The sequence below is a fragment of the Microcebus murinus genome, chromosome 5 (genome assembly GCF_040939455.1).
Source record: "Microcebus murinus isolate Inina chromosome 5, M.murinus_Inina_mat1.0, whole genome shotgun sequence".
Lineage (NCBI taxonomy): Eukaryota > Metazoa > Chordata > Mammalia > Primates > Cheirogaleidae > Microcebus > Microcebus murinus.
Window position 1 is genome coordinate 81228544 of NC_134108.1, and position 24343 is coordinate 81252886.

A 24343-nucleotide genomic window follows, 5' to 3' on the forward strand; every position below is an offset into this window, starting at 1 on the left:
TATCTCTTTGAAGATGTTCATTATTAATGAGATAAAGAAGAGGAAATTCACTCACAAGTGTTAACAGAAAAGTTATGAAAAAATCCAGGTGATACAGATGTCTCTGGAGCCAACCAGAGCATAAAGCAGGATGAATTATTAGTTCATAGAAACATGCAGAAACCAGAAAAGAAAGAATAGAGAAGTCACCGTGTTTGAGCAAGGGATTTTGTATAATCTTAGATACCTGTTCATAGGATGGGGCCACTGTAGTCGTTACCACTTTTTGACAGAAGGGGGCAGAAGAGAGCTGCCAGGGTAGCCTGGTTAACTCAGAGTCCATTTAGGAGATGAGAATGCAAGAGAAAAGCTGAAAGGAGAGCCAGAAAGCTTCCCAGTGGGTGTTACAGAAGTGCCAGATAGGCTGATTAATTGGTTACAGGCAGCAGAGGAAGCTATCAGCACGATTCTCTAGCCCTAGAATGCCTTTCCTTAAAGGAGCATTCAAAAACCCACTTTAGCATGGCTGGGGAACAAATGGCTCAGGTCTAAAGAGAGATACCAGATTAGTTCTTTTCCCAGAGCATTTACCTATATTCAGCTACATTAAAGGCATAATGCCAGGGGTGAATGAGCCTCTGCCTTTCTATTGGTTGCTGGTGACTGTCACCAAGCTTCCATATATAGGCTCCTCTCATCATTCAGCATTGTCTTGAGGTATTATAGTTCACATGATTTCTGTGTGACTGCTGCTGCTGGACTTCTGTCTACCTGATTTCAAAATAATTGCAGAAACAGGGCTCGATTATTTAAATATTCCAAGAGGAATCTTTCCATTGGTTCTGGCCAATGCTTTTGTCACATTTGTCCCTAGAAGTGTGGTAGGCAACACCACTGCCTAGAGAGCAAAGTCAAATCCATACTAATTAGCTAAGGTAGGAAAGAGGAGGGCTATAGTGCTAGGAAGGAAGGGTTTAACCTCCTCAAATTCTTCTATGAAGTGCAGTACTTCTTAGCTAGATAGATTAACTATTAGAACTAGATAGATTACTTAACTAGATAGATTACTATTTCATTTTGAATGCCAGGAATGGGCAGCCCTGGCTCAAACATTGACTGAAGCCAGAGGAGGTTGAAGGCCCTGTAGGTGGTGGTTGGTTGGTTGTTGGGTGGATGCTTTTTGAGATCTACTATTAGTAGCATTGGTGCATTTGAACCAGTTTGTGCTGACTCCTGAGAGCCAATTGTTAGCATCTCCATTGTATCACATTCTTAGCTTGAAATCGGCCATAAAGGGAATATTTACAATGCAGACATTGGAAGATCCTACAAATGAGCTCCCCGACATTTGCCAACACACCGCTGACTATGCACCAAGCACAATGCCAGGCCCCTATTCTGGTACGGACAGAGATAATAGGAGTACCTTACTCTTTTTCATGTCTTCTCTCATTTTTTTCTCATTAGAATCTCCAAAGTTGTTCAGTATTATAAACTATTACAGTGAAAAATTACTACTTTCCCACCTACTCTCTGACTTTATGGTCACTGGAAGGTCCTTCTTTCCCTACCTGAATGCTCTGGCTTTGATATGAGGACAAATGATTTGGATCTGGCCTCAGAGCTGGCTATGAGGCATATGCACAACACCAAGCAATGCTGGGACTAGCGGACAAGAAACCCAGAGTTGACTTTGGGCTTGGTTATCTTAGGTGAGACAAATATCCTTCCCAAACTTTAGTTACTTGGCCTGTAAAATAAAGGGGCTGGGTCTAGCAAACTCCAGTTAGTCCTGCTCTAAAATTCTAATTGCATATCTAATTTTCTTTTGGAATGTCAAAAGAAAATTAGGGAGGAGATTAGTCATCATCTCTAAATAATTCACTCCGAGACCACATTCATACTAAACTCACTTTTTGTTCCTCAAAATATGCTGTATCAAGACTCTGGGCCTTTGTATAAAATATTCCCTTCTATGGAATGTCATGCCTCCTTTCTGTCCATTTGACAATGTCCTGCTCCTCTTCGAAGGGTCAGCTTATATGTGACCACCATCGTAAAGCCTTCCAGGACTCTCTCAGCAGACTTTAGTGTCCCAAGCACTTTTGCTGTTTCTTGGAGGCCCAGCAGCTCTCTCCCACTGGCACTGAGGGAGGCTGTGTAGAAAGGAACATGGCTCTAGGTGTGGGTCCTGCAGAGACTCTCTCCTGGCTCCATCTGTTGTTTATCCTCTTAAGTCCATTTGCTCCACTTAGTTTGGCTAAGCTTTGGATTCTGCTCCTGCTTGACTTTCACCTTCTCTGCTCATCATTCCCTTTTGGATTTCACATGTTAGAGGATCTCTTTGGATGTTACTTTCAGTCCTTTTTTGTTCCTGACCCCTAAGGGCCATTTCTCTCACCCTACTCCAACACCTTTCTTCAATTCCTGAAATACCAAGCCCAGCCACAGAAGAAGTTCCCCAGCTGCTTGAGAAGGGAGTTCTGATAAGAGGTTAGAACTACCTTAGGGAGGAGACTATTCTTTCATCTATGTCCTCAGTTCCTACAATTAAGTCTGGAGCATAGAAATGCCTGATAAATGTTTGTTGAATGAGTTAATTAATAAATGTATAGGGTGAGGAGATCTTAATCTCCTGAAGACCTGACTTAGGGGCCATAAGTAAAATGCAGGCTTGATGTCACTTCTTTTTTTTTTTTTTTTTTTTTAATGTAATCAAGATGTTTGTAGTGATGTCACTTCTTGAACAATGGCCATTGAGTTTGGATTCTGGTCTAGAGATTGATAATTCTCAACCTTTTTTAGGGCCTCAAGAAGGATCTGAAAAAAACTGGATATTGGATATTTTTACCAGCAAAATAATACACAGCACACAAACATTTGCACAGAATTTCAGTGCCTTCACAAATCCCCTTGAAGTCTATCCATGAACACCAGGTGAATAATAACACAATGGGGAGGCATTAAAGGTTTTTAAACCTGGGAATAATGTGATGAAGATGATGCTTTAAGGAGATGCTTAAAATAAGCTGGAGGGCTGGGGACTCTGAAGAGCAAGCTGAGCTGAGTATAAGGTGACGAAGGGCTGCAATAGTGTGAGACTGAGCGGATGAAAGAAGTAGGCAGAGAGATGTTGGGAAAGAATAAGAGAGGGCCTTGATTATCAATTGTATGAAAGAACTAGCTGATGATTATTCTGTGCTCTAGAAATAAGATCCTTAAAGATGCTTAAGTCTGATCTATTGACAGAACATCTGACATAAGAACCATCACCTATTTTTAAAGAGCGAGACTGTAACATATAAAAGCAATTTTATATTTCCAAATCTATCGACTGATTTATTGGGAGCAATAAGTTTGAATGCCTACATATCTACTGACCTGGTCATTGTGGGTTTAGGAATATAGTGGGAAGGAGCAGAAATAGAAAGGAAGAGTTTCTTACAATTTAACAAAATTTTAGAACTGGTACCTTTTTGTTCCTACCTCTATTCCCTCTTTTATTGTTTTCTCCCTATCTCTTTAATATAAAGCAGAAAACATGTTTCTGTTATATTTTTCCAATCATTTTTTTCAAAATGCCATATATCTTTTTCTTCTATTTGATGCTTAATTCAAACAAAATACCATTCTGTAAAACCTGTGCATAATGCTGTTGGACTTCTATTAGGTTCAGGTTGGTGAGCTTTCTCATACTTCAGCAACTCCCAATCTGAATTTATGACATTGCTGGTGTGCATGGAGCATGAATAACTCTGCCTAGAATTGCATTAAAAGCATGTAAGATTTAGAAGATAGCAGGCTTAACATAAATTAAGGACAGGTATTAAATGTGGTCTGTGGGGATAAAGCTGAATAAATTTAAGTGTGCGAGAGCTTAATACAAGCTCAGTCATTCGGAAATTCCTTTGATTACACTTCTATCAGAAAGTGGGCAAAAATGGCCCATTTGGTTGCTTATTAGGTTTTCTGCAACTTTTAATCATTTCTCCCCTCTAGTTTCTTTGTTTCTTCTCCCATTTTACTTTCCTTTGTTTTTGTCTCTGACCAAAGACTCCTCTCTGAAACTTGTGTCTTCATTTGTCTTTAATCTCAGTCTTTCTCTGCATGAAAATGGAATCCATCTCTTAGATCCTCTATTCCTTGCATTGTCAGTTTCTTTCTTTACTGGCTCCTTCTCACTTGTCTATAAGCAAGCTCAAGTAAGTTTGTGATCCTTTCATACAATCATTCCCTCTTTCTTCTTCCTTTCTCTGGTCAGATATCTCCGGGATAGCCTACTCTTTTGCCTCCTGTCCCTTGCCTCCCAATCTATCTTTGTATTGACTGCAATGGGATAGATTATGCTGAACTCTCAATGGCTTAGCAAAACAGAGATGCATATCTCTGCACATCATGGTCTGATGCAGGCGCCTGGCAGCTCTCCTACATTGCTACCCCTCCAGTGGCAACCCAGGGACCCAGGCTACATCCATCTCAACACTGTCACATGGGAGTTGAACCCTTTGTTTTCAGCCAGATGGGCATGGGAGGGTGGACATGCAGAAGATACACTTGATTATAACTGCCTAAACCAGAAGGGACGCTTCACTTCCCCTCACATTCACTGGTGAGAACTAGTTACAGCTCTCCATCTCGATACTTGCGGGCTGAGAAATGGAGAGGAGCACGTGGATATTTGACCAACACTACTGGTTTTGTTCTTGGCCACCATTTCTTCAATATCATTTTTCTCTTCCCATCTCTTTAAAGAAGTGAAAGAACAGACCAGGATCTGGGCACCTCCATGCACTTCAGGATGCCAGTGCTTTGGAAGGCAAGGATATGAATACTAGATCAAATACTGTGTAAGATTTAAAATTATTAAACTGGCTAGATTGGACTGGTTTTTCTTAATATTCAAAGTGACCAGAAAGCTGTGGGATCTGCCCAACATATTGTTAAGGGTCAGGAAAGGGAGATTTGACCAAAGTATATTTGCAGGTACCGATTGGGAAAAAAATTAAACCACTTTAATTTTTTACCTAATTGTGTTCAAGATTGTCCAATATGAAACCTGTGTTAGTTTAGAGAATAACATCATCAGTTATAAATAAAAGCATGCAACATTTTATTGTTAGATTTAAGTGACATAAGGAAACAAAAACTAATAACGTTACTCTTTTGTCTTTGAATAAGCTTAAACAATGCCTTTATTTCAGTCTAGATAACCGAAAAAGGAAATTAATCACATTTTAAATTAAATTCAAAGATAGAGCTTCTAAAAATAATTGAAGTTTGGTGAATAACTTTCTGCTAAGAGTGCTGTGAAACTCTCATAATTAGATTAATGTGCTTAATCTCCCTGGAGTATTGCAGTGAGTGTGAATCAGCCTTAATAACAAAGTACATTACGTCTAAACAAAGTAAATGCCTTTTAATGTTCTCTCAATGACCTCCTGAGTGGAGTTTTCAAATTCTCATACATTTTCATCCATGCTTTTACCTTCTAGGGTCTTGAGCATGAATTATGATTCAAAGATAGAGTTTTAATAATGTATTAATATGTGTGTGGATAATTAAAAACAACTCTTTCTTTAAGGAAAAATGCTTTAGGTATGAAGAAAGTGTTTCTGATAATGTTCAGAGGGCTGAAACGTGCCTGATATTTCATCTCAACTCTCTTCTCCTAAGCTACCCCACTGCTTTTGGGAATATGCTTTGTTTTTAAAGATCTCCAGAGAAAAAGATTTCAACATCCTACAGTTTAACCATCCTTACTGCCACAACTAAACTTGTACACTAATAATTATACTGAACATTCTTTATTATATATTTCTTGAAACTAAGTTTATTGCATCCTTATATTATATTTTACTTATTTGTATCAATTCTTTATACATAATTCATTTTTAGCCGCTCTTCCCTTCTGGAAGACACAGACTTTATTTGTTATGAAATAGCAAATTGTTGGGATTTAAAATAATGTTTGGAATGGAAATTTGAAAGAACCCTACAAGCATGTCTATGGCACCACACAGTCTTACAGAACTTAAAGAACTTTGAAAATTTACTTAGTGGCAGATCTGGGACTCAGCTGATTTTCAGGCCCGTGATTTTTGCCTTCTATTATAATTTCTGTATGTGTATATTTTTTATCTATATAGAGTGGATGGATAGGCCAATTTAGAGTCTAAACAAGTGAGATTAATAGCAATAACTAAAAAGTGCTATTGACAAATTGCTGAGAGGGCACAAAGTAAAATCCAAATTATTGTTTATAATTAATTGCACACGATATGTTTGGTTATTTGACTAATATCTGTCTTACCCACTAAATTGTAAGCTCCAAGGAAGCATTAATTATATTTTAATAACAGGCATACAGTTGATCTTTTAAAAGAGGCATTTAATTTGGCAACTTATCATTTATCTTTAAGCATTTTCCCTCAGAAGTGTTAACGTATTGGCAATTTCATAGATGATTCTCAAGGTTTGAATTTTTTTTATGAATCCTTCTTTTTCATAAAATCATCCTTTAAAGCAGTGGTCTCGCCTTTTTTGGCACCAGAGACTGGTTTCATGGAAGACGATTTTTCCACTGACCTGGAGTGGTGGGGATGGGGAATGGTTTCAGGATGATTCGAGTGCATTGCATTTACTGTGGAAACTCTCTGCTAATGATTATCTGTATTTGCAGTTGCTCCCCAGAGCTAGCATCACTACCTCAGATCATCAGGCATTAGATTCTCATAAGGAGCGCACAACCTAAGTCCCTGGCATGCACAGTTTATAGTAGGATTCAAGCTCCTATGAGAATCTAATGCTGCTGCTGAGGTGGAGCTTATGCAATGATGTGAGCCATGGGAGCAGCTGTAAATACAGATGAAGCTTCGCTTGCTTGCCTGCTGTTCACCTCCTGCTGTGCAGCCAGGTTCCTAAGAGGCCACAGACAGGTAAGGATTCACAGCCCGGGAGGGTTGGGGACTGCAGCTGTAAAGTAATTGCTGAAATTTATATATATTTAAATGTCATCAGAAGAGCAGCATTTTAATACTATCTTGAATTTCTGATTTATTGGAAGGGATCTTTTAACTGCAACACTTATTAATGGCATCACTTTAAAGTTGACAAGTGGATCAATGAGACATCTTGCAAATTGGGAGTAAGTGTTGATGAAACTGTCTTTTGATGTCTTTCATTGATAGCTTATTCAACCTGCAATTGGTCAAATTCTGAAGTTGAAGAGATAAGTGAAGGTATCATTACAAATGAATTATAGACCTTTTGTTTTCTTGATTTGATTTTCTTCATTTTAAATTATAAGAGGACACATGAATATATTCTCATTACACAAAAGCTAAATAAAACAGGAGCTATGGAGCAAAAACTAAAGTTTTCCTTAATAATGATATTTTCAATTGTATTTGGCCATAACAAAATGCCATAGACTGGATGGCTTAAACAACAGAAATATATTTTTTTCACAGTTCTGGAGGCTAGAAGTCTGAGATGAGGGTGCCAGCATAGTCAGAATCTGGTGAGGGCTGTCTTTCTCCCTGGCAGACCACTATCTGCCTTCTCACTGGACTCTCAAGATCTCAGGTGTCTCTTGTTATATGGACACTAATCCCATCATTAGGGCCCCACCCTCATGACCTCATAAACCTAATTACCTCCCAAAGGCCTTATCTCCAAATAACTAAATTTTTTTTGGGGGGGGACACTATTCTGTCCATAGCAATAATAATGATGAATATTTGTATAGTGCTTGCTAATTTATATAATACACAATGCTAATTTATATATGCCAAGATCTGTTCTAAGCAATACTTTCATGCACATACACATTTTACAGATGAGGAAACTGAGGGATCTAGAGAAAACACACAGCTAGTAACTGGCAGAGCCAAGACTTACACTTAGGAGATTTGGCAACAAAGTCTATGCCTTTAACCACTACTCCTTAAAGCTTCTCTAAGCTTTCACCCTTTAGCCTTCCCTGGAGGTAACACTGCCAACAAATGGTGTGTGTTCTTCTAGGCCAATTTATAGATCATGTTTTTGCTCCAGTTTTTTTTCTTTTTGGTCACTAAATTCACCAGGAGAGTAATGTAGCAGGTGGGATAAAACAGGGCATGATGAGCCTCCTAGACTGATCTCCTCCTTGAATGCACCCACCTTAATTGCCTCATTAATGCCACCAGTCCTCCAGATTTCAACCAAGCAACTCTTCATTGTGGATGCCTTCCTTCCTGAATTTCCATTCCCATTATTCTAAACAGGAAGAAAATGTGATCCAGAGAGGCTGATTGGTTTTCTCCAGAGAGGCTTCCTGACTCTTTGATGACAGAGCTAAGACTAGAATTGAGGTGTCTTGATTTAGCTGAGAGCTCTCCTTTAGCACACCATGTTGATTTTCTGGAACACAAATTCACCACTTATAATTCAAGGGAGAAATTCATGAGAGTACTACAGTCTTATGATTTGGCCAATTTTGGAGAAGTACATTTTAGATCTTGAATCTGTGAATTGATTATCTTAAAAAGAGTAGCAAGTAATAGAGACCATTCCAGCTTTCAGCAAAAGGTACAAAATAAATTTCTGAAATTACTTCTGTGAAAGACAAAGTCTTTGGAGTGATCTTTTGATTATAATTTACAGGAAGGTAGAAGATTATCATTACTATACTATCAGAAAGACAGAGAGGACCAAATCCTCTTAATAATGTTAACCTGTGTAAGTGAATATGTATTAGCTGCTTATTGCTGCCATAACAATTATCACAAACTTAGGAGCTTGAAATAACATAAACTGATGATTTCACAGTTATATAGATCAGAAGTCTGGTAGGCTCAGGTCACCACAAGCCTGAAATCAAGTAGCTGGCTCGCCTGAGATCTTGCCTGGAAGTTCTGAAGGAAAATCTACTTCCAGTCTCCTTCAGGATGTTGATAGAATTCAATTCCATGTGATTGTAGGACTGAGATTCTCATTTCCTTGTTGGTTGTTGGCTGTGGGGTGGGTAGGAAGCTGTTGTTCTCTGCTTCCAGAGGCTACCTGCATTCTCTGGCTTGTGGACCTCTTTCTTCATATGTAAAGCTGACAATAGTTGTAGGTCCAGTGCTTCTCATACTTAGGATCTCTCTAAGCAATCCTTTTGTCTCATTTTTTCTGTTTTCTTTACTGATGTATCTCTCCGATTAACTCTTCTGATTTCCTCTCTTATTTTAAGGAACTCAAGTGATTATATTGGGCCCACTTGAATAATCCAGGATAATATACCTATTTTGATGTTCATAAACATAATCACATTGGTGAAGTCCCTTCCCCTTTGCCATCCAAAGGGACATGATTCTGGGAATTATGACATGGAAATCTTTGGGGGGGGTATCATTATTTTGTCATTATTTTGGCCCTCAAAGATTCATATCCATCTCATATGCAAAAATACTCTTATCTCATCAAACAATTTCCCCCAAATCTCATCCTGTTACTGCATCAATTTAAGTTCAAAATCTCCACTCAATTTTACCAACTCTAAAGTCTCAAATCTAATCACCTAAATCTAAATGATGTATAGGTGGGGTTCTAGGTATAACCCTTCCTGGAGCACAATTCCTCTCAATCCTTAAAACTAAAAGAAACAAGTTATCTTCTCCAAACATATGATGGTGTGATAGGCATAGAATAATAACACATATAGACATTCTGGCATGAAAAGGGAGAAAATGGAAGGATAAAAAGAATCACTGGTTCCAAGCAATTTTGAAGTACAGACAAGCAAACTCCATTTGATTTCAAAGCCTGGGGGAAAAAATCAAAATCTTCTGTGGCTCTTGGCTCCATCCTCAGGGCTCTTGGTTCTCTCCTCTGAGTCATGCTCTTATTGGAGAAAGGTAGCACAGATTTGCAGCTGAGTAGTTTTTATCAGCCTGTGTCTTAGTCCATGCAGGCTGCTATAACAAACATATCATAAACCGGGCAGCTTATAAGCTATTTAATGAAGATTTTTTTTCTTACAGTTCTGGAAGCTGAGAAGTTCAAGATTGAGGAACCAGAAGATTTGGTGTCTGGTGAAGGCCTGTTCCTCACATCTCTTATGGTGAAAGGGCAAGGCAGCTCTCTGGGGCCTCTTTTATAAGGGCACCAATCCCATTCATGAAGGTTCTGCCCTCAGGACCTAATCACCTCCCCAAAGACCCCACCACCTAACACCATAACCTTGGGAGTTAGGATTTCACCATATGAATTTGGAAGGAATGCAAATGTTCAGACCATAGCAGCCTGTTTTCTGCAGGTAGAATTTTGGTGGACTGACCAACATTTTGAACAGCCTTTAAAAATTTTGTACCATCTTTGCCTCTTTCAATTTCAGCTGGCAGCATTGCTACTGTCTTAATATTCTCAAGAACTTTATGGGCCTCCCATGTATTTCATGGGGATTTACCTTACATACAGATCTTTCTTAGATAATCCCATCTCTATTTATGGCTGCTACAGAGATGGCTGAGGAGATCAATGAGTCACACCTTTCATCTCTTTAAGTAGCCTTTTGTGTAACTTAATATTATGGCCTTTTGAGTTTTCTAAGGCATTAGCAAAAGGTTTCATAGTCACACCCTGAGTTCTTTCACTATAACATGCCTTCCTGACTGTGAATCTCTTAATTTTATTCTTTTTCCATTTATATAGGTGCAGAATTTCTAAAATCATCAAAAACTGGTTCCTTTTTGAAAGTTCTTCCCTCAATTTCTCTCTGCTATCTTGTATTTTACTACAAGCAGCAAGAAAACCAGTTCGCACCTCCAATATGTTGCTTGGAAATTTCCTCAGTTAAATCACCAGGTTTGCTGCTTATAAGTTCTGCCTTCAGTATAACTGCAGGACACAATGTCTCCAAGTTTTCTGCCCCTTTATAACAGGGATTCTCTTTCCTGCGGTTTCCAATACTGTATTTCTCATTTTCTTCTCAGACCTCACCAGAAGCATCATCAAAGTCTGCATTTCTACAAATTGCCTGTTCAAGCTAATCTAGGATTTTTCTATAATGCTCCTCAACATTCTTAATATCACTATCCACTGCTTGATTCCAAAGCTGCTTCCACATGTTTAGCTATTTGTTACAGCAGTGCCCCACTCCTGGCAACAGAATCAGTATGAGTTTTCTATTGCTGCTGTAAATAAATTACCACCAACAACACAGATTTATTTTTCACAGTTCTTTAAGTAAAAAGTCTGGTAGGCTTTTACTTCTTTTCTCTGGGTGCCACAAGGCTGAAATCCAGGTGTTGGGTGACCTAGATCTTACCTGGAGGCCCATAGAGGGGTAGGGAAAGCATTCAGTTCTAGGCTCATTCAAGCTGTTGGTAGCATTCAGTTCTGTGTTGTTGCAGGAGGGAGGTTTCTGTCTCCTCACTGTTTGTTGGCCAGGGGTGTTCTCAGCTGCTAGAGGCTCTCTGCATTCCTTGGCTCATAGCTCCCTCTGCCTGCGAAGCCAGCAATGGTGGGGCCAGCCCTTCTCAGGGTTTGAATCTCCCTGACCCCCTCTTCTGCCTTATCTCTTCTGCCTCTGTTATCTTCTACTGCATTTCTGACTCCATCTGGAGAAATTTCTCTGCTTGTAAGTGCTCATGTGATTAGGCTGGGCCTACCTTGATAATCCAGGATAACCTCTCTATTACAGGATCCAGAACTTTCATCACATTTTCAAAGTCTCTTTGGCCAGGTAATCAAATATTCACAGGTTCTGGAGATGAGGGTGCAGAAATCTTTGGGGGATCGTTAGTCTGCCTACCACAGAATATAAACCCACAACTCTTTCAAGTTATCGCTACGAACAAGAAAGAGAGGTAGAAAGTGAAGAGAAAATAGCCCTTGGGAGCCAAAGGAAATGGGAAAGCAGTCAGTAGTTTATGGCCGTCAGGTTTCAGAGTAATTACATGGGCTGGCGTCTGGGAGTACTGAGCAAACTGGTCAGCAGCCTGACAAATCTAGAAAGGTCTTTCTGGTTTGAATAGTGAATGCTATTCAAGGAAGTAAACTTAGGCAGCAAAGAAGGTCAAATAAAAAAAAAATGCCTCTGTCTTTAGTCATCACAAACAAGTCTGATCAGGAGTTTGACAGCGTGAGAGCAGAAAGAGATGGTGGCTTCCTTTTGCTAACCCAGCAGGAATAGCAGCCATCAACAAACAGATCATATTAAGATGGGCCATGATACTTAAAAAAGAGACTTCTTAATCCTGGAAGAGTATGTAGGAATCTATTTAGGGACGCTGCCATTTCCATCTGCTCTAATTTAAATTACTTTGCAGTGTGATTTTCAAACTGCTTGTACTAGAAAATTAATCAAAGAGCTTCATTTATTTCAGTTTGCTTTTCTGTGGTGTTGGCTCACAAGCACAGAAATATGATGAGATACCATATTTAGCTTAGCGCTTAAATCAAGATTACAAGGCCCTCTTAAGTATCATACTGACATTAGTGTGTTAATAATTCTTTCCCTGCCCTGATGGCTTACTTTCTAAATGGGATTCTTTCCAAATCCCTCCCACAGGGGAAAATAAAAGTAATTAAGACTTTGAAACAAGCCAGTATCTAGTAGTTCATGCACCATGCTTATCCAGGAAGTTTAATCTTAAATTTTAAAAAATTATTTCAATTATCAAGAAATTGGCTTTAGGCCACAGTAATAACTAAAAGGTTTCTTTTCTTTTTCTCTTTGTTTCTGGTGGTGAAATAAAGATCACAGTCAGGTAATTTTTTCTGGTTGTTTTCTTATCATTGTCCCCCTTATAGAGCTGTGTGTGTGTGTGTGTGTGTGTGTGTGTGTGTGTGTGTGTGTTGGCCATTTTTCTCATTTATGTCTTTCCTGAAGATGCAGTAATTGATACTTGCATGTGCTGGCATTGACTTCTGGAGCATTGTGTTTGAACTCCACCCCAGGACACCATTTAGTCTTATATGGAAGTGACTTTTCTTCATTATGCCATGATCATCTGGGATGGTGGGGAATGGGTCAGAGGAGTGGGGGAGAGTGTGATTCCTGGCTTACCTAAACATATGCTGCTTAATCTTATTTCATATCATTCCCAAGGGAAGGGGTACCTACATTTCCTATCCTATGCCACAAAAAGTCTGGGTGCATACTCCAAGGCAGGGGTCCTCAAACTTTTTAAACAGGGGGCCAGTTTACTGTCCCTCAGACCGTTGGAGGGCCGGACTACAGTTTTAAAAAAACTATGAACAAATTCCTATGCACACTGCACATATCTTATTTTGAAGTAAAAAAACAAACAGGCAAAAACACCTGCATGTGGCCCTCAGGCCATAGTTTGAGGACGCTTGATCCAAGGTGAAGGAAATGTGAGGCACGGGCTTCAGAGGTTTAAGACTCAAGAGCACTGTCCAGAGCTCTGTTGGTGTCAAACAGTCTCCCCTGGTGCCACTTGCCATCTGCTTCTCAGCCTGTGGCAGGGTCCTCTTTTATCTGTGTCCCCCTAGGCACCTCGAGGCCACAGGCCCACCTTGCCTGATAGCAGGAGTCAGAGATGACTTGAGTGCACAGGAAAGTGATGTTCTTAGTTGTTTGTGGAATGATGTGAGAGGTGACTTTTCTCATAGGTGCCCCTGCCACTCAAACTTCAGTCAGTTCTCCTAGTCACATGAATGTTCTCTTCAAGTGGACTTTTTTCGGGGTGATGGAAATTCATCAAATGTTTATATTTTTGGTTAAAATCAATGCCTAGTGAAGTAAAGACACATTTGTGGATGTGGAAAATCAGCAAAGGTCTGGCATAAGCTTTGGACTTGCACAGTCCAGGGAAAATTTATCTCGAACTCAAAGGAATGGGGAGATCCCACTTACCATCTGGGTGACACATGTTAGCATAATATAGTGTTTATATGTCACTATCAAAGCCTTTATCATCGGACGCTGGCATTAATTGAAAGTTCAGATCAGCAGAAGCATCATCTCTTGCGAAAGGGCATGTAACAAATGTAATCTGTGCCCTCCTGACAGACAGTTCAGACACTATAATCCAATTTGTGAGGATTTGGGAAAATTGCAACCGGGATCATCTTCCTGCTGTCTCTAAATCTAATTCCACTCCTCCTACCATTTCTTTCCTTCTTTCTTTTTCAGGTGCCCTACTCTTACCTCAATCTGTACTTGAAAATTACACAAAGCCACATTACCTTCTCTGCCAGAAGTAGACTATTAATTAGAACTAACTGCTTATTAAAGAGTGGCTGCTTATTGGGCAGCCGTGGTAAATAAAGTATCACTATAACTACACTTTGCCATGTCTTTGATATCACATTGGCAGTTTAGAACAAAATATTCCAGAAAATTTGCAGTTTGAACCCTGCAGGTTTGTTTTCTCCTTAGGATCTGTGAGCAGACGTCTGGGAGCAAGGGGCCTGCTACTTGTTTGCTTTCAGGCAACTGTACAGCAAAAGCAGCTTTAAATATAAAAGAGGTTCTGAGTTTTTAATTTTTCACTGAAAGAAATGCTTTCTGCTTCTTGCCCTGACCTACTTAGACTTTAGCAAGCAGACATTGCTGGAAAAACAAGAACGTTCCTTGTCTATTCCTTGAGATGCCAGAAGAATGATGAGGGCAGCACACTAGGTTCATTTATAAAATAAAACCGATTTAAGCCACCATCAACAGTGGTCCAATTCAGACTCCCCAGGCTTTATGAATTTCCGTGTTAAAAAAAATTCTCCAAACTCTTAGATGCTTTATCTTTTGGGGCTGCATTTAAGATATAAATAGAAAAGGAGTTAATATGTATGTGGGAGTTACTAGTTTATTTGAATTTCACATTAACAAATCTTTTAAAATGTGTAAAACTGTGGTTATAATTATGTTGTTTTTAGAGCTGAATATGTCATTGATGGGCTCTGCACATCTTGAAATAATTGGAAACAGGATTTCCTGCAGTGATATATTTGTTCTACGTAACTTTCCTGTGCTACCAGGTACTGAAAATAAGGAGAGAGTGACAGCATGCTAGAAAAGACAAGGTGAATACATATTTATAGAGTTTTTTTTTTTTTTTTGTAATAAGGCTACAGCTTAGAAAAAGAAAAGTTGGCAGACTGTGTTAAGATGAATCCCATGTGTTCTATAAATCTTGGTGGAATCACTCTGGGTTTAAAAAGTCTTAAATTTTGCTGGTGAACAAATTTGGTTTGATTCAATATTATTGGCTCAATAATCATTACAACCTTACCCTGTTTTCCTCAGTATTTCCTGCAAGTTACAAAAATTTCTTTTGTTAAAATATTGTTTTTTTTTTTTTTTTTTTGAGACAGAGTCTCACTTTGTTGCCCAGGCTATAGTGAGTGCTGTGGCGTCAGCCTGGCTCACAGCAACCTCAAACTCCTGGGTTCAGGCGGTCCTGCTGCCTCAGCCTCCCGAGTAGCTGGGACTACAGGCATGCACCACTATGCCCGGCTAATTTTTTTTTATATATATATTAGTTGGCCAATTAATTTTCTTTCTATTTATAGTAGAGACGGGGTCTCACTCTTGCTCAGGCTGGTTTCGAACTCCTGACCATGAGCAATCCGCCCGCCTCGGCCTCCCAGAGTGCTAGGATTACAGGCGTGAACCACCGCGCCCGGCCAAAATATTGTTTTAATAATTTAAAAATAATATCTAACATGTATTGAGTTCTTCCATGTGAAGGGCATGTGCTAAGCAATTTAACATATTATTTTGTTTAATTCTCACAACCACCACATAGTTTAGTATTATTAGTAAATGAAATTGTTTCTGTGAGGTTAGGTAACTTGACCATGTGAGTGGTAAATTATGTGACTGGGATATAATAATAATAATTGCTAAGATTTATATAGCAAATAATCATAACATATTGAATCTTGACATCAATCCAACAACAGAAAAGTAAAGAAGAATAACAGAATATGTGGTAAAACCAGAGTTTGAACCTCATCAGTTTGACCCCAGCTCCTTGAGTATTAAGCTATAAAATTGTGCTGTTCAAAATGGTAGCTACTAGCCACACATCACAATTTAAATTTAAATTAATTGTCAATTTAATTGACATTGTAAAACAGTTTAGCTCTTCAGTCACTAGCTACATTCAAGTGCGTAATACTCATATATAGCTAGTAGATACCATGTTGGACCGCACAGATTACAGTGTACTTCTACCACCACAGAAAATAGCATTGAACAGTACTGCTTTAAACATTTTATGCTAATGTTTTCCTGATTAAATTTTAATGAAATAATGTGAACTCCAGGAAGAAATTGGGGAAACACTTAAGTTCTATTGGCAACACATGAGCTAATCACCATTTGGGGTGACCTTATTTTACTGATGGCTCATCTCATTAATTTTATTTTTTTAATTATAAATTCCAAGGTAGGAAAATTTCTGATCTTATCCCCAAATTCTGGGCATTCTCCTTATTTTAAAACTGTGCCTCCCTTTTCATGGGCCACATAACTCCTAATAACTTTCTATTTGGGAACATTAAGTGGTTAAAATATCTTCAAGGAGAAAAGAGATACAATGGAGTACTATTCAGCTTTAAGAAATAATGGTGATATAGCATCTCTTGTATTTTCCTGGATAGAGCTGGAACCCATTCTACTAAGTGAAGTATGTCAAAAATGGAAAAACAAGCACCACATGTACTCACCAGCAAATTGGTATTAACGGATCAACACCTCAGTGGACATATAGGAATAACATTTATCGGGTGTCAGGCAGGTGGGGAGAGAGGGGGGGATGGCTACATACAAACACAATGAGTGAGATGTGCAACGTTTGGGGAATGGTCACGCTTGAGGCTCTGACTCGAGGGGGGAGGGAGGATGGGCAATATACGTAACTTTAACACTTGTACCCCCATAATACACTAAAAAAATCCACTCTAAAAATTGGAATTCTTCCAATAAATATATTTACAGATTTCTTTGCTAAGGAGAATAACTGAACTGTTTCCCCCATATTGTATTCTTAATACTGTTTAGTCATTTGAAACATAATCTTGTCTTTTTTAAATGGTATAAATTATTTCACTGAAGAATAAAATAATCAAGAAGGAATTTTCTAACTTTGAGTACCTTTCTATTTCCATGTACAGGTGGTCCCTGATGTACAATGGCTCAGCTTACAATTTTTCAACTTTACAATGGTATGAAAGAGATACGCATTCAGTAGAAACTGTACTTTGAGTAGCCATAAACCGGTCTATTTTTTTACTTTCAGTGAAGTATTCAATAAATTATATGAGATATTCAAAACTTTATTATAAGATAGGCTTTGCGTTAGATGATTTTGCCCAATTTTAGGCTAATGTAAGTATTATGAGCATGTCTAATGTAGGCTAGGCTAAACTATGATGTTTGGTAGGTGGGTCTATTAAATACATTTTTGACTTAATATTTTAAACTTATGATGGGTTTATCAGAATGTAACCCCATTATAAGTAGAGGAGCATCTGTATATCTAAGTTGGATTCTTCACTCTTCATTTCTTGATTTTAAAATAATTAAATAAAAGAAGCAAATGCTGCTTATTACTTAAATTCTGACATTCTGGATATCTATATCTGTTTGGTTAATTCCAATTTATGAAGGTGTTCTGAATAATAATTTCAAAATTGATTGGATGCATTTCAGATGGGGACCTGTTTTTTATAGCAACGTATTGGGTTTACAGACTGAAAGACTATTCCAAACAGTATTAACTAAAGTTGCATAATCATAGGATGAGACCCCTCCTTCTCCAGACAACTCATATATATTTTTATAAAAGGCAGAGCAGGCCAAACCCCATCCCAGTTTCCTGCCATGATTTTCCAGTCACCTATAGATTGTCCTATCTAGCCCTAGAAACTATCAGTTTCATGGTGAATATGTGCTCTCTGAGGGGAGAAGACTCCTCATGAGGACAGTACTAGAATCCCAGGACTAGTTAGGGAGTTTTTACTGGTGGGTTACCTATGGGAGCCTCTTGCCAGAGGGTATGAACTAGACACATGAGTCAGAGGAAAATCTAAGATTTGGGGCTAGAAGCAAGTAGTTCAGGCACTAGAGCAAAAATAAGACTAAAGAGAAGGTCTAGAGTCGATATGGGGAAGCCACTGGGGAGCAAAAGGAAAAAAAAATAGGGCAATTTGGAACTAGGGTGGTAAATACGGAGTTTCTGAGGAGGATAGTAGTATTATGCAGTCCTAAGCTTGAGTTGGAAATCTTTAAATAAAGAACCATGAGTCACATAGATCAATGTGGAGTTTCACTGGCTGGTGCATGTTGGGAGACAATTCTCTATGGGTCTTTTCAGTTTCTGCCCATTTTCTGAGCAGAGGTACTCACTCTCTTTGTTCCGGATTAACTGTTCAAGGATGTCTGTATAGTGAACAGCTTTGGAAGATAAGGATCCTGTCTTCATCTGGAACAAGATCAAATTTCCTTACTCTCCAGTATAATACCTATGCCTTCTTGCAGAGCAAGGTCCATCAGGCTTACTGCTCCTTATAAAACATTTGGGTTCCCTAATCTCTCCTGCCATGTGTCCCACTAAAGTGCAGGTATCGCTTGGTCTTTTTCACATTACCCTGTGGGAATTGGGGCTCAGGAGACCAGCAGAAATGCTTATAATCTGGCTACAGCTATTTTTATGAGTAATAAACTGTCATTTGTCTCTGACCCAGGGATCTTGTGTCTTCGGCCAGGATCTGTGAAAGTATGGTAGCCTATTATGTTAGCTTGCAAGTAGGGTAAAATCTCATATCCTTCACGCTTCTTAACAGTCAGTATAACTTGGAAATGATCTTCATCTCCATTAGCTCAAGCACTGAAGTACTTTGAAAGATAATAGCATGACCCAAAGTGCCAACAAAAACTGGGCCTCAGTTTCCCCAAGTTCCCCTCACTGTAGGAGGGGCATTGGGGTAAGTAGGGCCCTTGATCCTTTTGATTAGGTTTCTGGTGTCTTTGGCTGTCCTGTTCCCCAATATCTCTAGTTTAAGGAGCAGAGAGATATAATATATAATTACACATAGGTGTCTGCTTGCACTGAATTTTGTATTTAGTAATGGTGTCAAGTTTTAATCTGTTTTTAATTATGTTTGTGTATGTAAAAGCACTATATAATCACTTTGTCAATTTGTTTAGGTGGCTTAATTTTTATCATCAATAGACTATATTCCTTCACATGAATACTGACACCTACTTTGAAACCATTTTGTTTTTCTACTCTTCCTTATATTTGGCTGCTGTGAGTTGCATTCACTGTGTATTGTGTGACTTGCGTGGGTGTGACAATGTGTCACACTAGCCCCTCCTAGGAGATTGTTATGACTCACAAATATTCAGGATACGGAGAAGATATTTACATGACAACTGAGAAAGATTAAAATTTTAATTAGAAAGTCAAAACTCTCTAAGTATACAATAGAAAAGAAACATTATTAGATTCCAAAATTATTTCCTATTTTGTCCCCTTGCAGAGGAACAAAATGGATCTGACTCACAGTTTGCTGCTAGCAGATGTAAGACATTTTGAGAACCTTTCAACCTGATTTCTGCTTGTTTTGCCATTGGAAAAAATCACAAAGCACTTGATCCAGGATTCTTGTAGTTTACCCCTCCCCCTTCCCGCACCTACTGCAGCCTACACCACTACAACTTCTAAGTTTCTAAAAAAAAGAAAAAGATGCTTATGAGTGTCTAACAAAATGAAAACTGTAAAAACCAACTTCTCTACTCAACAACTACCTTGAGAGCTATTTCTGTTCTGTTCATTCTCACATTCCTGTATAAAAATATAAGCGTTTTAAGAAAACACACAAATTAGTAGTTTTAATTTTTTTTTTATTTCGGCATATTATGGGGGTACAAATTTTAAGATTTCAAAAAATGCCCTTTTCCCCCTTCCCCCGTAAGTCTGAGTTTCCAGCGTGACCATCCTCCAGATGGTGCACATCTCACTCATTATGTATGTATATACCCGCCTCCCTCCCTCTCCCACCTGCTCCCACCCAATTACTGTAGTTCCTATCTGCACACTTAGGTGCTGCTCAGTTAATACCAGTTTGCTGGTGAGTATTAATTTTAAATAGTAGTTTTGCAATTTCATTCATACTATAGAAATATGGGAACTCTAATGACATGGGCAATTAACATGTCCATTTGTGCCCAATTTTGTCTTGCTAATGTATAATGGTTGATGTAGAAAGAGCATAGGTAAATAGGAAACATGAGTAAACATAGGTAAATAGGAAACATGACCTATAATTTGTATGACACATATGTGTTGGTTTGTACTGAAATTGTTTTTAGAACTAATGCCTAGTCTTTAACCCTTTCAATTGAGTTTCTGTGTAAAATAATTATTTTAGAGTTTTTTCTGTTTATATGGTTTAATTTTTGTCACTATTCAGAATATCCATACATTCTTCATGAATTCCCAGAATAAAGTGAAGCTTGCATGTTATTTTTTTTCCACCAGGGATGAAGCAAATCTATCCAGAGAAGGAATACATCTGCACATTCATTGGCCAAATAAAGAAATACAATACAACCACTGAGATTTTCAGGAGCTTACAGGTATTGCAGTTACAAAATTCAGTTTATATTTCTTTCAGGTTTTTCTTGTCCATTTTTTTCTCTGATAGTGCAAATGAAGCAGTTATAAGCATTTTTTAAAAATCTGATAACACTATTAGATTATGCTAAATACATATAGTATCTAATTTAAAGTAAAAGGAATTAAACTTTTCCCCCACTCTTGATTCTTTTATATTCTTCATCAGCTAGTTGAAAATTCCTGTCCCTAACTTAAGGCCCAGAAATATGAGTTTAAACCACTGTGAGAGTCCATTTAATTTTCACATAAAGTTCACAGGAAGTCACGTGAACCAGGATACACTGTACATCTTTTAGAGAATATCTAATCCAGAGAGGCTAAATTATATCCATTATGCTCTATCATGGCTAGTTGGTAAGTGCTGCCAAGGAATATCTTAGTCATGTTTGATGAGTGTAACATTTCAGCGGTGTTTCCATACCAACGTGAAGGCTAGACAGGCTTTCCTCAGAAAAAGACATTTATAGAAAGCTCTGAAATGTGTTATGTCTAGATCTTCTCCGAGAAAAATATATCCTAGAGCTAGAAGGAAATGATATCCTAAAGATATTGTATTAAACTTTTCCAGAAGGTGTCAGCAGTATTGGGTAAACCACAATATAAAAAATTTGGGTGTAATTGAGATCTGACAATCTTAGAGCTGGTTGTTGATTCTGCCACTTGTAAATCTGGTAGTCTGACCACTCCTTGAGTATTTAAAAATTGTAAAAAGTTGCTTAACTACCTTAAGATGGAGTGAAGTAAGAGCATGTATTAAAAAAGGTTAATTAGAAGTCAGCACCAGAAAGTCTGCCTCTCTGCTGTTCTGCTGAGAGATTCACATGGAGGTCCTGCCATTAACTGTCACATGTCAAGACTCACTACCATTAACTCTGATGGACTCAACTCCTTTTCGCAATGTGTAGCTACTAGAAGGAAATTTTTGGTATGCACATTTGCAAGGACTGATGAGTTGGAAGACATTAGGAGCATACAAGAATATCAAATAAAAAGCAGCAGACATGAATTTCTTTAGCAATATACTTGAAATTATGTTAGTGCAAAAATATGTGCTGACTTAACTCAGCTTTAGATGTGTGCTGAGAATAAATCTGCATAGTTAGGATTTAAATTATAAATCAACAGTTACTGTACCTTTTAGGCAGTTCTTAAGTAGAAGCTTTATGAATCTATATTTCTTTATACAGAATAAATCAAAATACTAAAATTTAAGCAACATATCATATCTGCACTAGACATTCTTACTGTAAGGAGAAATAATTAGGAAATATATTTCATTCATAGAAATAGAAAACTCTTTTTACCTAAGGTGCTATTTTATCTGAATACTTGAAAGGATGTTATAAATAATCTTATGAATTTGACTTTGGGCAATTTGTAATCCTTCAGTTAGCTGCTAGGTATCTTATTTCTGCCCTATATTTTGTTGAATTCATATAGATTCTGATATTTTGTTAGTTCCATTTCTACTCTATATTTTATTACCTATTTTTTCCTTAGCTCTTATAAAATCTCTATGTAGGTTTTCTTAAAATTTCTTATGCTTGATTGACTTCAGAATGCAAGACGCAGAGAGCGAAATAGAATGAGCACAATCTTTGAAGTCAGACAGAACTAGGCCTGAATCTCAACTGTACCACTTACTACCAGTGTGATCTCAGGCAGGTCACTTAATTTATCAAAGCCTCAGTTTCTTTATATTACAATATTGGGACAAAGGTAATTACCTTACACATTTGTTGGGAGCATTCTAAATAGCACATTCAAAGCACAGAGCTCTTACGTGGTGCTGGTGGTATCAATCTGTCCCACTTTGGCTTGTATTATCACTATCAGGGAAGAATACATGGCCTGAAGGATGGGTCCAATAGCTCAGAGTCTACTCCAGACTTGATTCTGATTCTGGTTTTTGTTTTTAGGGTAACCAACTATCTTGATTTGTCTGGGACAGGGATAGGGGCCATTCCCAGGATGTAGACTTTCAGGGCTAAAACTGGGAAAGTATTGGGCTAACAACTGGGAAGGGTGGGTCACTTTAGATATTTTGTTTATATTTTATTGAAGATGAAATGCAAATTTTTGCAAAGACAACGTGTGTTCGTGAGGGTGACATGGACCTAAGTCTAGAGGTTTTACAAGACAAAAAGCCACTCAAACTGAGTGTCATGAAAATTGTATTTCACTGCCCTCTGTACATTGCAGGAAAAGGTCCTTGCCCCTGGAGGAAGGGACCTTAGTCTAGTTGCCTAACTTGAAAATGAAACCAACCAGGAATGAAATGTAGTTGCAAACAAAGACAAGCAACTGAGTAGAGATCATTGCTGCAGTTAGCTGATGACTGAGACTTTGAAGTGCGATTTATCTTAATTTGTGCCCCTAAATTGGGGTGTGATTCTCCAGTTTCCACTTGTAACTGAGGGGTGAAAAGTTTTACTTTAAATGTGAATATTCTGTACTTTGACCTACTGAACGCTGATCTATCACATACTTGGAAACCAGGAATTAAAGCAAGGAATGGCTTTCTGTATCCCAAAGCTCCTCATATATCCTGGTGTTCAAGGCCGGAATTATGTAACCTCTTTGACTAGATGACTTTTTTTTTTTTTTTAAAGTACTGAGTATTATCCTAATTACTTTCAGCAGGAATATGCTTCTTTTGCTTTCCTGGCTCAGAGTCTCATTAGCATGTAAAGATAATTTTCCCTCCCAAACTACTTTGCTAGCTCATTAGCAAGTTTAGCTATGCTATATACAGCTGGTATGAAGATAACTAGGTCAGATTGCTTGGTAAGTCCCTAGAGCAGCCCTGAAAGAGCACTTTTAGTTAATGTGTATGTGCATGTTTGTAGAAAAGGGAGAGATAATTTGGCGAATAGCTTTGACTCTATTTTAACCTCAGATACAATCATTATCTGAATTTAAAAAATGAGATCTAAAATGTATTTCAGGATCCAAAGATATACTGAAAATTTAATCACTCCTAACATTTTTAGGCTTTTTGATTGACAATATTCCAGTGGTTCTCAACCTGGCTATACCTTAGAATCATTGATAGAGTAAAGGATGGAGGTGGGGGCATTTAAAGAATACTGATGTCTAGGTGTCCATCCCAGATCAAGTAAATCTGAATTTCTGTGGATGGAGCCAAGCATTCGAATTTTTTAAAAGATCCCTATATGCTCTTTTTCTTTTTTTGAGACACAGTCTCATTCTGTCACCTTGCTACAGTGCAGTGGCACCATCCTAGCTCACTGCAACCTCAAACTCCTGGGCTCAGGTGATCCTCCTGCCTCAGCCTCCAGAGTAGCTGGGATTACAGGTGTGTACCACCACACCTGGCTAATTTTTTCTATTTTTCTTTTTTTTTTTTAGAGACTGGATCTCAGTCTTGCTCAGGCTGGTCTCAAACTCCTGACTTCAAGCAATTCTCCTGCCTTGGCCTCCTAATATACTCTTTCTAACAGCCAAAAGGATCAAAAAGTTCAAAGGACAAATAGTTCCAGAGTATCAGGCAATATGTGGCACCTTCAGTATAATTATATTGAGAATAGAGCCTACATTCTATTTTAAGTGTTCTCTTTTTACTCTCCTGGGACCCCTCTTACCTGCCCTTCTAGTGTGAAGTATGTGCACACTTACATCCTCTTTCCTGGGTATGCTAAATGTAGGTCCACACAAGGGCCAGCATATGGAGTCAGATAAAATGCTTATTTTTATTCCTCCCAAATGATTTTTTCCCAGAAGAA